Genomic DNA, 12,786 nt, shown 5'->3' with positions numbered 1-12,786 from the left:
TTCCACAGTTGATGGACTTTGGGCCCTTTTCCAAGATCAGGTGATTGTAGGTGGATGGATTTACACCTGGGTTCTCAATTCTGTTCCACTGGTCAATGTAGCTGTCATTGTACCAGTACCAGGCTGTTTTGACTACCGTAGCCGTACAGTAGATTCTGAGGCCAGGTAGTGTGAGTCTTCCCAGTGAATTCTTCTTCTTCAATAGTACATTACTTATGAGGGGCCTCTTTCATTTCTGTATAAAGTTAATGATTAGTTTTTCCATCTCTTTAAAGAATGCTGTTGGTATTTGGATGAGAATTGCTTTGTATTTGTGGATTGCTTTGGGTAGAATTGATATTTTCACGATGTTGAGTCTACCTATTGATGAGCATGTCCCTCGCTTTTGTCATTTTGAGATACTCGTTATTTGTTGTTTGTTTCTTTAACAATCTGACACTTTCTCTTCTCCTTCAGGACATTCACATGTGTTCTCTGTCTACTAGAGGTGGTTTCTCTGGTATCTCAATTCATTTGTACTTTAATTGTACTCTCTTGGAGAAGTCTTCTCTGATTCTCTCAAACTCTTACATGTTTCCAGAATGTCCTGTGCTTCATCTTTAAAGCAGTAATATTACTTGAATTTGAACTAATAACCAAGTATCAGCCTTGCTCAGGAGTAAGTTACTTTTGCGGTTATTTAAATTTAAATATGAATGAAAGAAAATAGCAGTTCAGTTCCTTAGTCACACTAGCAGTATCTGAAATGATCAGTAGCCACATGTGTCTAGTGGCTAATGTATCAGGCAGCACAGATTATAGAACATTTCCATTATTGTAGAAAATTATTTTGGACAAGTGCTGGGAGATCAGTTATTTCTCTTTTTTGTTGTTCTTAAACTAACCCTGTGCAACCCAGAATCTAGGCCCTTTGCAACATTTGCGCTAACATCATCAAATCTTTCATTTACTCCTGTAAACACTAGGCATTTTCAGACGTGCTCACATACATACAAATACACACACATATATACCCATACTTTTCTTTAAAGTTTGGTCTAAATTTAATAAAATCCTTGAAATCTTCCCTTTGTGTAAAGCCAAGATTAGGTGCTGTCTCCTCTTTGCTCTCCCAAAACTTTGTCCTCTTAGCTTACTCTACTGAAATTATTTGTACATAAACCTGTTTGTATTAAATTACTACCTAACCTGGAAGAAACAGGCCTTGGCTGTTTTATATTTATATCTCTAGTGCCTGGTAAAGGTGACATAATTTATACTCAATAAATATATTTTAATCAAAGATTTGAAACTCTGGTACTGTCCTCTCATTAGTGAACTTTTTGATTTCACAAAATATATATATATATAGTTATTATGTCAAATATTTATATATATCTACATCAATATTAACACCTACATCTATGTTTATACAGGCAACAATGGATCTACAATTAGTTTTCATTTACTAAAATTTCATATGAATAAAATCATGTAATATGTACTCTCTTTTGTTTGTTTTGTGCCATTTTACTCTTCTTTTTCTTGTTTCCAAAGGTAAAACATTTGTTTATTGATATGAGATCTGTCTTCCTTTTTAACATAGACACTTGGAGCTATTAATTTCTCTATAAACGATTCTAAAGCTTCAATCCATATATTTTGGCATGCTGTTTTTCACTTCCTTTGTATTATTTCAATTTTGTATTTATTTAGGTTTTTTTTTTGTTTGTTTTATAGTCTGGTATATGGTCACTCTGGAGTATGTCCATGTATACTGCCTAGTTTTATATCCATTGTTGGAAATGAGTTATTGAAGTCTCTAACTATTATTGTGAAATGTTAGGTGAATACATGTTTATAATTGTTTATTCTGCCCAATAGATTGACACTCTATAATTATAAAATATTATTTGTATCCTGTAACTTTTTTGTCTTAAAGTCTAATATGTCAAATATTATTATAGGCAACCCAGCTCTTTTTTTTTTTTTTTTGGCTACTGCTCACATGGTATGTTAGATTCCTAGTGCTGCCATAACAAAATACTACAAAGTAAATGGCTTTCAAGAACAGAATTTACTGTCTCAGTTCTGAAGACTAGAGGCCCAAATTCATTAATGGGTCTATGAGCTCTCTCTCTGTTTGTTCTAGGGAAAGATCTTCCTGTCTCAGCTTCTTGCAGCTAAAAAAAAAAAACAAAAAACCTGTTGCCGTTGAGTCAATTCCAACTCATAGGAACCTTATGGGATAGAGCGGAACTTTCTCATGGGGTTTTCAAAGAGCGGCTGGTGGATTCCAACTGCTGACATTTCGGTTAGGAGTTGAGCTATTATCTACTGCACCGTCAGGGCTCTTTGTAGCTTCTTGTAGCCCTTTGCAATTCTTGGCATGCTTATGGATGCTTATAGATGTGTCTGCCTCCATTATCACCTGGCATCTGTCTTACTCTGTGTGTTTCTTTCCATCTCCCTCTCCGTTATCTCCTTTTAAGATACCACTCAGAATGGAATAGGACTTATCCTACTCTGGTATGGCTTAAGTGACAATATCATCAGCTGCTCTTTGGAAACCCTATGGGGTGGTTCTCCTCTATCCTATATGGTCACTATGAGTTATAATCAACAGGATGGCAAAGGTTTTTCTTTTATCTTCCAAGAATAGCGCTATTTTCCCAAACCAGGTCACAACTTCCAGGTACAATTTTTAGCACTTCAACATATATGTTTCGGGGACACTTCCAATCCGGAATACATGGCCTATCTTTTAAATCCTATTTTCAATCTATTTGTGTCTTTTAATCTAAAGAGTGCGTATAATAGACAGACATATATTTGGGTTATGTTCTCTTTTTAGACTATGTTTCCAGTCCCTGCCTTTCAATTGGGTTGTTTCACTGTTTAAGTTTAATTACTGATAAAGTAGGACTTATGTCTTCCTTTTTCTTAATATCCTTATGTCTTTTTTATTAGTCTATTCCTGGATTGCTGGCTTCTTTTGTGTTAAATTGGTACGTCCTAGTGTACCTTTAAATTTATTTATTGTATCTTTTACAGCATATGTTTCAAGTTATTTATTTTCTTAAAGATTTCTTGTGGATTACAGTTAGCATCTTAATGTAAAACCTACTAATTCAGATGAATGATGTCTTAATTTCAATAATGTTCAGTGTATCTTGATCCTGCTCATTCTTTGTAAAAAATTATCATACAAATTACATATTGTACATTAAAAGCAAGTATTCTTTTCTCCATTTCATAAAAAGTTTTGTGCATTAAATGACACTACCAAGAAAATGAAAATATAATTGATAGAATGGAAAAAATATTTGACCATCGTTTATCTGATAAGGCTCGAGTAATTTTTAAAAAGTATATTGAAAAAACAAACTGTGTGAGTGAAAGTTCTCAGGCCCATGAATATAATCACATGAACTAACACTCTTCTTTCTGCCAAGGAAAAGTAGATGACTAAAAAATGTTGCTTTGAAAGATTGTAAAACAAATTTGAACACAAATAAAAACTAAATGATTTCTATTCAAGGCCACAGAAATAATAGATATGCCATTGTCTTAGTTATCTAGCACTGCTATAACAGAAATACCACATGTGGATGGTTTTAACAAAGATAAATTTATTCTTTCAGAGTCTAGGGGTCTACAAGTCCTAATTCAGGATGCCAGCTTCAGGGGAAGCTTTCTTTCTCTGTTGGCTCTGCAGGAAGGTCTTTGTCATCAATTTTCCCCTGGTTGAGGAGCTTCTCAGTTTAGGGACCCCAGGTCCAAATGATGTGCTATGTTCTTGGTGGTTTTTCCTGGTGGTATGAGGTCTCCCTGTCTCTCTGCTTGCTTCTCTTTTTTATATTGCCAAAGAGATTGACTCAACATACTATCTAATCCTGTAGATTAAGCCTACCTCATTTATGTAACTGCTTCTAATCCTGCCTCATTAACTTCATAGTGGCAGGATTTACTACACATGGAAAATCACATCAGATGACAAAATGGTGGGCAATCATACGTTACTGGCAATCATGGCCTAGCCAAGTTGACACACATTTTGGTGGGGGCGGGTGCAATTTAATCCATAACAGCCATCAATCACCACAGTAAATTCTTCACTTATATGTCTCTAATGAAAAATTATATCCAATATAGAACCCCATATGTTTTATAGGTGATTTTTTTGATCTGGCAGATATTAAGAAAACTTCTTTTTTAAAAAAAGACTTTAGTCATTTCGGTGCTTGTGCACAGAGTGGACAGCAGGGATAGCCCAAGAAGAGTCTTTTTTTTTTTTTAAATAACTTTCTTTCGCTTATCCTGGACATGAAAATGTTCAACAGTTTAACCTCAGTTCATTCCCCTGAACATCTCTGGAGTCTGATCTCTGAGCTTGCAAGCCACTGTCACTATTGTGTTTTTGACCTTTAAAATATCTCATTTAGCTTAAAGTGTTGATCCTCTCCCCTGTCTTCCTAACTCCAAACATCTAAAAAACCATTCTCAGCACGTTTAACAGATCAATCTTTATAAAATAAAAATCTGATCACATTGTGAAAAATCAGCCTCAGAATCATCTACAGTCCATGTTTCTAGACTATTCCACGTGACTTAAAAAGTTATTTTAGGTACAGACACATGGAATTTTTATCTCGGTAATGTATTCACACTAAATTTTCAGGTCTACAGACCAATCAGATTAAATCCTAATACATTTCAGGTCATAAAAGCTTTTTATGATTTGAAGCTGCCTCTTTTTCTTCCCTTGTTACATACTACCCTGAGTGAGGCAAGCTTTCCCTCTAAGGGGAGCTAACCCTTGTTGATAACTCACTGTGGGCCAGGTTCTGATCTAAAAATGCTTTATACATACTGCCTCATTGCATTCTCGAAATAAACAACAAGTAAGAACTATTATTGTATCTATTTCATAAATGGAGAGACTCAGCAACAGAGTTTTAAAATTTGACCAGGCTCACATGTTATCCTGGGTTTATATCTGGCTGACTGGCTTAAAAGCCTACATTCCCATTATCAAGCTAGTGACACTTGACCTAGGAACTAGTGCCTCAAACATTGTGCATGTTGTTATACACATGCCTGTAACACCATTTTACTCTTTTTTCCTATATATCACAACTGTCATAAGAATTACCCTTTTTCGAGCTGCATTGCTGATACACTGAAATAATTAAACCTTCATTACTATAAGAACACAATTTTGTGTGGAGCTTTACCGTACGAGAAATCATACTGTTTGATAACTGTTTGTTTCTTTCTCTCTGCATAGCAACGTGTATTATTCTAAAGAAGACACAAATTATAACTAGTGTAGTATATGACAAGGTATACGTATAATAAATGCATGCAAACTAATTACACTTATCCAGGCAAATTTGTACAGGAAAAATTAATATATAACTAATTTTGTTTTCACGACCCTGAAGTTGCATATCTTTGGGATTAAAAGAAAGTTAAAATTTGTGAAAATTTGAAGATGGAACTCTTAATATTAACACTGCAAGAACTATTAAAGAAAAAGTAGGGAAGTGTATTGTGCTGAAAGACTTGTTTAAATGCTGTAAGAAATTTAACTTGCTGAAAGGATAAACTAAGTAAACATGAAAAAAGGAACGAAAAATATATTCACTGTCAAGATTTTAGTTTTTTCCTTATTTATTGAAAAAAATGAAAACTTTTTTGGGTGTATCCTTGAAAGCTTGTTTCACTTGCTTGTTCCTAAGACTGTAAATGAAGGGATTGAGTAAAGGGGCAACTGAGGTATAGATAAAAGCTACACCTTTGGATAAAGTCACCCTTTCTTTTGCTGATGGCTTCATGTAAATGGAGACACAGCTACTATAAGTAAGGGAAACTACAATCATGTGGCAGGACAAGTGGAAAAAGCTTTTGTTCTCTTCTGAGCAGAGAGAATTTTTAGAATGGTCTTGATTATATATGTATAAAAAATATGTATAGGAAAGAATTACTAAGAGTAGTGTGACCACTAGTGTTATAACTGCTGAAACAAATGAAATCATTTCTAGGAAGTGAGTGTCTGTGCAAGAAATCTGCAGGATAGGAGAAGCGTCACACATGAAATGATCAATTACTTTGGAAGCACAGAATTCCAGCTTTAGTCCCAAGACCAACGGTGGAAAGGTAATCAGAAAGCCAGCTGTCCATGAACTGAGTAGAAGCTGGTAGCACACTTTGCTTCTCACAATGATTGAGTAATGCAGGGGTTTGCAGATGGCTGTATAGTGGTCATGGGACATGGCAGCCAGAAGGTACAACTCTGTAACTCCTGACAAAAGAAAAAGAATAATTGAGATGCATAACCATTGTAGGAAATGATTTTGTTTTTAGTCACAATGGTTGTCAAGGATCTAGACAACAATCTAGACATTTTTGTCAATAAGATTTCTAAGAAGGAGAAATTTTGTAGGAAGAAATACATTAGAGTCTTGAGGTGAGGATGCAGTAGGGTGAGGAGGAGGATGGATAAGTTCCCCATCACACTCAAAATGTAGTTGAGAAAGAGAAATATAAAGATCACAATTTATAACTGTAGGTCATCTGTGAGTCCCAAGAGAATGAATTCTGTCTCCCTTGACTGGTTCTTCATTTCAGTTTTGAGACCTATTAAACTGACATTAGGAAACAACTTCAAAAGCAGAAAAAAAAAAATTTTAAAGCTACATCAGGAAAAAATCTGATATCCAGAAATGTAAACAAGTGTAAATATTTGCTGCAGTTTAACAAGGCAGATGATACATAAAATTATAGTGCAGGTCAACCAAAGCATTCTCTATGTATCTTCTGTGTGTGTTTAATAAATTACTGCAAAAAAAAAAAGCCTTATAAAATCTAGGCAGCTTTTCCAATGTCAATTTACAATGTATGTTCAACAATTTTTATTTTATGAATTTTTAAAAAATTGATGAAACTTATAGAAATATTGGTAGTTACATATTTTCCTTAACTACAATTGAATTTCTCTAATATATGCCATTAATACTTTAGTTCCAATGCAGTACTGCTCCATTGTTCCTTTGACTTATTTTCTTTAATTACTATTTTTCTGGTTCCAAATCATTAGTCTTCTCATAATCACTTAAACTTATCATTTTGAAATATCTTCAAGATACAGTTAGCAATTTCAAAATTCTAAACAAATTGGGAGAAAAACCGTAGCTACAGGAAAAATAAAACAAATCAAAATCGATTATTTTCTGATTTGATCTTTGTCTTGTATTCAGGTAATTTGTAAACTCTTAAATAATATTTTTTTCCCTGTTTGAGCCAACCACAATAAATAATTTTGTCTTTTTAGTATAAATATGAGGATGATTTAATAACTAGGTGTTTTAATAACTAGAAGTAATTCAATAAAATCATTTTGTTATTCAAAGACTGGTATGGAAGTGGTAGTCAATACTCACTTATGATCCTAACTATATTGTTTTTGGCACTCAATGTCATTGTTCTTAAATCCATAAATAAGACTTTTCTCTACAGACGAATAGGCCTAAATTGCTGACTGGATACATTATGTTCAGTAGATGATGGCCTTCTATAGATGTCTAGGACAGAAAAGAGAGCTTTTCTCTTTATCTGAAGGAAGATATTGAGGTGCTATCCAAGCATTCATCTATGTTTAACGTCAAAGTTAATTTACAGGTTTCATATGGTATTTAAATAAATGCATTTGCAAAATGTTTTCCTTATTCATTTTAAAATCATTCCATGGGTTATTAATGTATGCTTTTCACATGAATAAAAATAATTTTATCTATTCCTGCATATAAGAATTTTATTAGTTTTTCCTGAATTTCATTTTTCTCACTCTCTACTCAATGCAATAAACACATCTATTTTCTTATAAGAATTTTGTTTTGTGTTTTAAATGATAACTATTGAAAAAAAAAGTACAGTGCTCCTATTTCCAAGTGGCTTTTTTCCCCAGTATTTTATACGTGGTAGTCCCTTCTATCTTCATTTTGCTCAGGAAAAGAGAGAGTGACAGCAAGAGAGATATTGATGAAAAATTCTGAAGTATTGATTGTGTAAATCTCAAAACCAGAACACAAGGATAGTAGCAATTTTTCTTCTACTCCTTGACTACTGAAAGGATGAGAAGCTGAGTGATCATGAGTGTTTATTTATCAAATATGTATATCTGCACTGCCATTTCTTTAATCCCAGTTTTGCTGTAACTCAGTGGGAAAGGAAACTCTCTGAGTCAGTCAAACAATTTTTGCTAACATCATGTGTCTAGGTGACAAGTCTATATGCTGCTTTCTTAAAAACCTGCAAAACAGAAGCTAATTTTACTCTTCAAAATCTGCTGAATGATCATAGTTACATACAGTAAAAAGCCTATAATGCTACAGTTTATATCAGTCCCTATATAATCAGGCAGCTTTGAATACTGCATCTACACAGAGCATGTATGATGATCCAGATGTCAATGGTTATAACTATTGTACTTGTAGAACTACCTTCACCTATGAGCTAGGTGACTTGCCGTATGCAGGATTTATTGATTTCCCTTCTCCTTTAAGGACACATGCTATACACAAAAGTCAAATAATAGATGTTGAATATTATTGCATTTATAATATTAGAAAACATTCCATTATTTGCATAAGAAATTTAATTCCAATGCTTTTCGTGGGAAGGATTCAAAGCAGAGAGGTGATTTGGAAAGTATATGTATCTGTTAATATCTCCCAATATTACATACACTACAAAAATCACAGAACCTAGATATCGTAGAAAATTCAATTAGAATGCCCTTTCTGCTTACCAAATAGAGGTTTTCTGATTTTTTTCCTTAAATGTTTAAACTTAAATGAAAATGATGCTCTAAGAGAAGGGCATTTTAGGAAAGGTCTCAGGTTAAAGCAACCCACTCTTCATAACAAAGAATGACTATGTTTACAATTGTTCCCTAACAAAAGCTACAGTTTTATCAATTTGCTCATAAAAGACTCAGGGGAATTAATTGAAATAAAGAGAAGAAAGAAAAAGAAATCTGTGGAAACTGGTGTTCAGGACCTACCACTTACATCAAGGAAAAAAGAAAAGCCACAAAGCTGTATATTGATTTAAATACAAAGCTGAGGGAACACTCTCCCAAAAGATAACTACAAACGATTGAAACTCTATATGGGATGCCAACAAGATTTCGATATTCCACTCCCCCAGAGCTATATGGGAGCCCTGGTGGCACAGTGGTTAAGAGCTTGGCTGCTAGCCAAAAGGTCGGTGGTTCAAATCCACCAGCCGCTCCTGGAAACACTATGGGGCAGTTGTACTCTGCCCTATAGGGTCATTGTGAGTCGGAATCTACTCAACAGCAACCAGTTTCGTTTTTTGGGTTTTGGGGCTAGATGAGTAGTTCTACTGGTCAGAGACCTTATCTCAAACAGGAGCTTTTCTCTTGCCTTCATTAGGCGATATATTAAGATTCCACTAACTTGATTGTGACCCACCCTAAGGCTTGAGAAGGAGTATTTAAATGGCTCCTATTAATTATTATTTCTATTCTGAAACCATCTTAAACTTAAAATTAAAATTTACAAATACAGAGCAAGAAATTTTTTGTTTTTTCCTGAATCATTTGATGCCTTACCTCCTGCTCAACACTGCAGTGTGCATTCCTTACAAAAAAGAAAATATCTACTGTATAATAACATGAATCCGTTTTTAATAAATATTAGAACAGTAGCACACTAACATTGATGGTTCCAACATTGATATATTAATAACACCCAATATCCCAATTCCATTCAATTTTTATAAGTTTATAGAGGTATAAATAGCTCAGAGTTATGTTTTCATTTGATTAGCATGACTCTTTAATTTCATTTAATACAGAATGGTTTTTCAGACTTTCCTTAACTTTCTTGCATGTTGGAGATTATTTTCTGGTAAGCTTATATAATGTCCCTTGATTTGTGTTTTTCTGAGGTTTTCACCTGATTAGATTCCATTAATTTATTTTTTGGCACCAGAATCACAGAAGTAATTCAATTTTTTTCATTGAGTCCTATCTCTTGCATAACGTGGCTTTTGACAGACTTCACCATAAAAGTAATGTTTTATATTTGTAATTAATAAGCATTTTGTGGGAAGATACTTTGAAAACCCTAGATATATCAATCTTCATATCACTTTCAACTTATTAATTACTTAATATCATTATGTACTCATGGCTTCCGGTTTTATTTATTAACAAATATGTCAATCATCTATGTAGCTTATATATTAAATTTTTACCTCAATTTTTACTTTAATTTCAATTGGTCACATTTTTAAAAAAATTCCTGCTGTTCAATAGTCTTATATATGTACTTAAATATACTGGGAAAAGTTTATTTCATCAAACTATTAAACATTCTTCAGTATAGTTTGTGTGAATTCTTTCAAATTCTTTAGTTTTTATGAGTCTATTCAGCAGTTATTGTTTCTGCTTGCTATTACTTGGTGACCTCTTAAACATAATATAAGGTATTTTATTGTGAAGTCACATTATTTAGAATTTATCTGTGTCTATATTTCAGTAGGATTGTCATTAGAAGTTTGTGAGGCCATGAGAGTGAAACAACTAGAATGGAAATAATGACAATGTTGACAAATTGTGAAGAATGTAACAATGTCACTGAACATTATCTGTAGAAATTTTGTAAATGGAAGTGTGCTTTGTTATGTATATTTTCACCAAAAATGTGATAAAATATTTTTAAAAGCTGGTTCAGCTATATTAATATAAATCAGTATAGATATTTTGCATAATGACAAAAAGTTATATTCATCAAGAAGATAGAACAATTCCAGATTGGTATGCACAATGTTAAAGTATTGGAAATTAGCAATTCACAGCACTACAAAGAGAATAAAAAAAAAATCCGTAGGAATTTTGGAGATTTAAATAGCTCAGTAATTATATACAAAGCAAAAATAAAATAAAGGTATAGAATATTTAAATTATGTGATTAATGAACTCAACCAAGTTGAACTAACTAGAACACTGTACTTAACGACACAACACTTACAATTTTCAAATGTTCATGAAATGTTTATTAAAAATTTGACTACATGCTGGGCCATAAAATAAGACTCAACTAATTTCAGATAATTTAAGTTAAATAAAGCATATTTTCTGACATCATAGAATTTAAAAAAAATTATACCAGTAGAGTTGTAAATATAAATGAAATGGGCTGTTTTTAATAATATTCAAAGATAACTAGAAATCCAAATATGCATGGACATTTAGGCAATATACTTATAAATAATGTATAGGTGAAAATAAAATCACAACAGGAATTAGAATACTTACAATTGAATGAAATGAAAATAACAAAATTACGTATCAAAATTTGTAAATGCAGGTCAAGTTAACATTCTAAGAAATTGTATGGCCTTAAATAAACACATGAGAACAGAGGAATAGGCTGAAAGTTCATCCATCTTGATGGATGATCTAAGTTTCCATCCCAAACATTTTTAAAAAATGGCAAATTACACTTTAAACTAATTTGAAGGAAGATAGAGAGCAGGAGAAACAAAAAAAATAAAACACATACAATCCACTAGGGAGTATTAATGGAGCTAAAATTTAGTTAATTATAAGAATAATAGACTACATATATGCCCTTACTATAAAGAAAATGAAAATACATGTATCCGATATAAAAAATAGTGAGGTGATTTTCCTTCTTCTTTTACAGATCTTATCACATAAGAGGACTGTTTGAAAACTTCATGACGCTGGAATTGAAAATATTGATGAAGTGGACTATTTATGAGGGAAGGACGTGGGGAAGTAACTTTCCATAGCTCTCACAATATGAAATAGTCTGAATTGTTCCATAAGTATAAAAGTTGTTTCATGATTAACTATCTTCTCACTTAGAAATTTCATGTAGTTTTGCTATAAAGTGCCCAGTTGTTTGCTTTTATTGTCATTGTTTGTTTTATTGTTTTGTTTTGAAAAATTCTTGGAGCCCTGGTGGCACAGTTGTTAAGAGCTACAGTTGCTGATAGGGAAGCCAACATGGTGCTATGGACAGAAGCACCATGCTGTCCCTCTGCAGCAAAGACCCCCAAAACTAAGTAAAACAGGCACAAATGTCAATCTTGGAACCCTAAGCATCAAATGAAGGGAAAGAATTTGATCAAGCACTGAATGGGGGTAAGAAACTTACAGAGAACAGAGAATGAGGAGAACTGTGGAGTGGAGGTTCCCTGCCAGCTAACTTGGCACAGATTCCCCATCTTGGACTATAACCACCAAGGAATGCAGACGGGGAGTACAGGAAGGCAACTTCATAGGGCTTCCAACAGGAGTTATAGCACTCAGCAAGCAGGGATACAGGCTTTCCCACCCCTCACCCTTCTTCCTTCTATGCGACCTCCTCCATTTTCCAATGGGCTACAGTCACGCGGATGGAGAGACACCAGTTCACTGCTGCCCAGGTCCTCCTCGACCCCACCAGCTGGCTCCTTCAGTGCCGATTATTTTTATTATTATTATTATTGCCTTTGTTTCTTCTCTCTGTCTCCTTTCCTTCTTTTTCTTTCTTCCACCCTGCCAGCCCCTTTGCTGTCCCCATCCTTTATTGACAAGCTATGCCAAACTGCTGGGCCGGAGAGCCACTGGCATATCTTCCTCAGTTTTGTGCCACCCCCACTAGCCAGGTCTCTTAGCACCATTTTTTTTCCTGCTTCTCTCTCTCTCCCTACCTTTCTTTGCTTTCTCCCACCCAGCTAGCCCCATGTGCCATTCCCGTCCCT

This window comes from Loxodonta africana, unplaced genomic scaffold (genome assembly GCF_030014295.1).
Source record: "Loxodonta africana isolate mLoxAfr1 unplaced genomic scaffold, mLoxAfr1.hap2 scaffold_207, whole genome shotgun sequence".
In the NCBI taxonomy this organism is placed as follows: domain Eukaryota; kingdom Metazoa; phylum Chordata; class Mammalia; order Proboscidea; family Elephantidae; genus Loxodonta; species Loxodonta africana.
This window is presented reverse-complemented; position numbering follows the sequence as displayed.